This window comes from Choloepus didactylus, chromosome 7 (assembly GCF_015220235.1).
Source record: "Choloepus didactylus isolate mChoDid1 chromosome 7, mChoDid1.pri, whole genome shotgun sequence".
In the NCBI taxonomy this organism is placed as follows: Eukaryota; Metazoa; Chordata; class Mammalia; order Pilosa; family Megalonychidae; genus Choloepus; species Choloepus didactylus.
The window spans coordinates 6,760,542-6,766,215 of NC_051313.1; the positions used below are offsets into that span (position 1 = coordinate 6,760,542).

Here is a 5,674-nt window from a genome sequence, read left to right on the forward strand (position 1 = left end):
TCTTGTTAACAAGCAGCAAATTCTCAATCTCCTGTAAATTCCAGAGGACACATAACCTGCTTATATGTTTGTTTTAATTTTTCCTAAAAATTCTTTTTTCAAACTTTTGTCTATCAGGCAAAGATTTTCTTTTCATTTTTTTTTTTTGAGTTGGGGAGATTGTTGGGCATGAACATGAATAGAGAAACAAATAGAACAAAGGCCAGCTTGCTATTTTCACAGCTTCAACAATTATTCACCTTCTCTAAACTGTTTTAGCTGTCAGCTGCCCCTGTTTTATTGTGGGTATGTTAAAGCAAGCCATCCCGTATCACCAGTAATCCTTCATATGTATTTCCTGATGTTGAGTATTTATTTTTAGATAAATATTTACCATTACCATACTAAACTAAATGAACAATTAAGTATCAATGTCATCTAACAGTCACTCCTTGTGAAAATTTCCTCCAGTGTCTCAATGATTTTTAAAGTTGGTTTGTTCAAATCAGGAGCCACACAAATTCTACACATTGCCTCACTGAATTTGGTAGTTATGCTGAGGTCTCTCTCTTTTTTTTTGTTTGCCCCTCTGTGTGTGTGTGTGTGTGTGCATGATTTAAGTGAGAAACCAGGTCATTCTTATTATAGAATATCACACATTCTGGATTTGGGTGATTGCTTTGTCACATTTTTAACTTCTTCCTCTGACCATGTTTCCTAGAAATGAGATGTGTGATTTATTTCAGGATCTTATTTTGGGGGACGGGACTAGAATGCTCATAGGTGCTTCTGTGTACATCCTGAGGGTGTAGACTTTACATCATGGTGCATAAAAGTCTCAATTTCCTCCTTTTATGATATAAGGTATTGTTTACTGGGTCATCCATTGTAAATTTCCCCATCAATATTTCATGTAATGGTTTGTGCATTCATTGATTCATGGTTTTACATACTTGGTTTCCATGATTTTATAATGGGATGCCAAATGGTACATTTCTATTTCAATTATCCTTTCTCCATTCTTTAGCTATAATTCTTCTATTAAAGATTTAAAATATTTTAAAAAAATCTTTGCATTAATATCTATTTGCCTTCCCTACAATCAAATTTAATTAGAAACGGTAGGATAAATACTTCACTGCTTTCCTTAATCATTTTCAGAGTAATGAGTTCATCAATAACAACTTCCAATGGGGACTGATAAGAATTTTTTATAGTATCACCATGAACATGAACCCATGGAGAGAGAGATATAAGATATAGAGAGAGACATAGATATAGGCATAGAGATACATAGAAAACCTAATTCACATGCACACACACACACACACACACACACAATCTCCATATACCAGTAGGGTTTCTCAAAATTCTCCACTGCAGATGGCATAGTCCTGCCCTGGAAGATGAGAGATTTGCCTTGTTATTATCCCATTGGGCCTTGAACTCCACAAGGCGTGTTTTATCACCAGTCATTCTTCTAGGAGTATTTGCGTCTGCCACATCCTATGGCCCAAGTATCAGGCTACTCATAGCACCACCTGAACCTGCTGCTAAGTCCCTTTCTATCTCTGGACCCTCAACACCATCAGTGTCATCAATGTCAACTGGTTTATGGATGGGAACAGTAGTCCCAGTAGTGGACTATGCTGTCTTCATACCCTGAGAATCCTTTCAGGGGCTGTGCTTTCTTCTTTGTGGTTGCAAGTGCAAGATTCAATAATTTGTTCATAAAAATGGAAGGGATATCACAGCATGACCCAAATGATGGGAGCATCTCAACATTTACTTGTGATAGAGGTCCCTGGATGTTCCTAGGTTTTATCTGCCATGCTCCAGTGTGTCTGCAACTTCTTGCCCAGCTAGTCCTGTGCGTGTGAATTCATTGATTGAATGCACCAGTGTTATGTTCAGCAGGCTTCTCACCTCGCCAGAGCTCATGGTTTTTATTATGGCCCAGGGTTGGAACCTTACTCAAAATGAATGCTCCTTCCATTTCATGTGAATGCCAAGTCAGGAACTCAATGTGTTTGTATCATCAGTGGCTTCATGCCACTCTCAAGGCTGTGACAATATAAAAAGATACCCCATACTTTGTTGGTAGGGGTAGAAGGAGGTGGTCAGGTCAGCAGGTGCTGGTGTCATCAGCAGTAGTTTGTCATTTCTCTTGGGTTTTGTTTGTTCCATGCTTCCTATCTCTCTGAAAAGGCAGGAGGCTTCAACAGAGAGTAGTGTCTGCCACTGTCACAGTCCAGAGCTTGACATCACTAGGACTTCTCTCAAACCTGTGAGCTGAGGACACTCGGATGTTGTCCTCAGCATTGAGGCTGAACTCAGCAGATCAGCCCATGAAAACTTCTGAATCAGACAAAGGAAAGGGTCTGTATAAAAACAACACTTATTATCCTGGGCTTGGCAGCAAAGAAGAGGATGGGTAGTAGAATTCCTGCAATCTGAGGAAGCAGACTGAAAGGTGACAAAGAACCTGAAGATGGGTCATGGAGAGAGGTATAGCATTCCAGTTCCCCAATCTAGAAATGTTAGCAAGAACCAATACCAGCTTAATAGGTGACTAAGGACCAGATTTCCCAGATGAAGATTGTCTATGAGAACAATGGTTCCTATAACTCATCAGCAGCTGCATGGCAGGCCATGCAAAATGGAGAGAACAAAGCACATTTTTCAAATAATCAAAACTGGAACTCTAGCTTATCAAGTTCCTACTGACTTTCCAAGTGTCAAACTAGTCAGAACTATGCTGGATCCAGATGTAGTGAGCTGTCATCACCAAGGGTTCTTCCTGAGCCACCAAGCCATTGAGTTCCTGTTTCCTTCAATCCTTCCGAGAAGGAAATAATGGCATTTCAACTTAAAACCTTATTTAAAGTACAGGTATAAAATAATAAAGTACTAATGTTTAAATTTAGACGTCACATTTAAGACTGGTTGTCAATCGGTCTGAAACAAATTCATTAGGAAAGTAATCTATCTGTGTAACACTGCTATTGCAGAAAATATGATTAGACTTCATCTCCCTTGTCTTATGCGCTGTGTGCACTCTGATGGAATGGTGGTATCAGTGCAACTTAAAATAACTAAATTATTAATGATTGTACTTGATATTACCTGTTTTTAATTGAATAACCCAAGTGAAACCATTCAAGTTTAGATTTGGGAAATGACAAAGGAATCTTTTTCTAATACTTGTTGGGAGAAACTACTAATTTAAAATTATCATCCATGGATCAGAAGATTTACCTGTTGAAAGCTAGTGAATCAGATTACAAATATCTAGGTAAAACAGAGAGGGATTGAGAAGTAGTTGAACATTTGAAAGTTTAATGTCCTATAAACACCGGAAAAAGTAATATGCCAACAAACCGATGCGCTGCCAAGAGAAAATGAGAATTTTCCTTAATGAGTAGTTAAGTATATTTTAATAAGTTGTGCAGTGGTTAATGTGGAAAGGGTACTAGGGGATTATTAGAATGAGACCCCACACCACGATGGCCCTGTTCTTATATACAGTACATAGAGGTCTCCCATCAAATACTCCAAAACCTTTCTTTGTAAGAACAGTATTTAGTGGTCACTGAGTAGCTTTCAAAATACATGTTCTGTACAGTAGCATTGCACAAACTATTAGCAGTGATCTAGCCTCAAATCATCCCTGCAGATGTTGACATTAAGTGAGGAATTGTATAATGTAAAAGTTTATGGACCTAGGGAAGAAAGAGCCATGTAAATACAGGTAACGAACCTGTAGTATATGTGTTTTGTTTCCAAAGCTGACAAAATGCAATATACCAGAAGTGGACTGGCTTTTACCAATGGGGATTTATTAGCTTACAAGTTTACAGTTCTGAGGCCAAATCAAGACATCATGAGGACAATACTGAGGACAGCTACTGGTGAGCTTGGGCCCCTCTGTCAGATAGCAAGGCATGTGGTGACATCTCTGGTCCTTCTCTCTCAGGTTCCATTGCTTCCAGCTTCTGGCTTCAGTGGCTTCTTCTCTGAGCTTCTAAATATTTCTCTCTTTAGCTTCTGTCTCTCTTTCTTCTGTGGAACCTTCTCTCTAAACTCCTCTGGGGCTTTGTTCCTGTCCTTTATCCTCTTATAAAGAACTCCAGGAAAAGGATTAAGACTCATTTTGAATGAGGTGGTCACATCTCAACTGAAATACCCTCATCAAAATGCCCCACCTATGACAGGTCTACATCCACATGAATGGATTGAAAGAACATGATCTTTTCTGGAGTACATAGGGCTTCAAACCATTACAATATGTAAAGTATTGTTGGCCTTCATCCTACAAAAATAGAATATTTTAGTACAATTTGCTCAGTGTAAGACCATGGACTATTTTTTAATATCATAGCCTAATATTAAATGTTCAGATGAATTTGTTTTTAAAATTTGCCCTTGTGCTAAAGTACCAGTGTATATATAATTGGTTTGGTTGCAAACTGTTTTTCAAAGTAAATCCTAGTGTAAGAAGTTTTATATTATAACTGAAAGATTTAAGCTGCTAAAACACTTCCTATTTTTAAGAGATGTGAAATGCAGTACAGGACTATTTTTTTTTTCTTAAGCCCAAGGATGAATATTAAAGGGTCCTTATAATCTTAAAGATCCATTTTTCCCTTCACCAATTTTGTAACCTATGACACTAGCATAGTTTATTGGATGATGCCAGTGTATTTTCTTTCCTGTCATAATTGCAACCCAGGGACCATTTATGCAAAATAGTGACATGTTTAACCTACCTTAAGGGTAAATGTTAAACCACAGTTAACCCAATATTGAGTTAAAAAAAATTGAGACAGGGGATTAGATTAAAAATGATTGTAAATGCCCTAGATTCTAACTTTGCAGCTCTTTTTGATATGTATACACAGAATGGCTAACTTGTATTTCTCCAAATAAATTCATATGATATAATTTTGCCCCAAGTCTAATATTGATCTCCTAAAGACACATTTATATAGTACTTCATGTACATATAAGAATTTAAAGCATGAAATTAAAAATATTTTTTCTTCCCAAGGGAAAAAAAAGATACCACAACATGCACATCAACTGCAATTGATGTTTCTACTCTTTGGGGGTTGAGGTGATCTAGTTTGTCCAGAATCTGAGTGACTTTGCAGGTGCATTTCTAAGTGAATGACATGGAGATAGACGTGATCTCTGCCCCTGCATATCCGGGCTCTTTGTCTGGGGCTCACATTTCCACTACCCTCCCAGCCCTGCAGCCCCACTGACCTCTGATCAGGGTCAACTGCCCTGCCAAAGAGTGATTACCACTCTGCCTGCTCGACCCTTGCAACAAGGAACTTGAAGTCCCCAGATGTCTGCCTGTCTATCTGTGTCCCTTGGCTGAAGTATCACCCCTTTGACAGAGAGGACTTTATTTGCAAAACAGAGAGAAAGTAAGTGCAAACCCACAAGCAAATTAGTGGAAGGGACAGTAAATGTGGGTGCGTGTGCTTCTACACCTGGATTCCTGCACTCAGGTATGTTAGGTAGCTTCACGTAGTGTTTGACTTGGAGAGGGTATGTGTCTTAGAAGATGGTGCTTCATTCTCACAGTGCGTATCTCCAGGATGTGCCTTCGAAGACTGTTCTATTATTCGCTAAGGTCCGTCATTTCTGCACAGGGTGGTATGCAATAGAACCAGGCCCACCCATG

At 38.6% G+C, this 5,674-nt stretch overlaps 1 pseudogene; it reads left to right on the plus strand.

The window, feature by feature from the left end:
• The first annotated feature begins 2,470 nt into the window (after positions 1-2,470).
• On the plus strand, positions 2,471-2,877 carry LOC119540971 (annotated as a pseudogene).
• Positions 2,878-5,674: the final 2,797 nt, after the last annotated feature.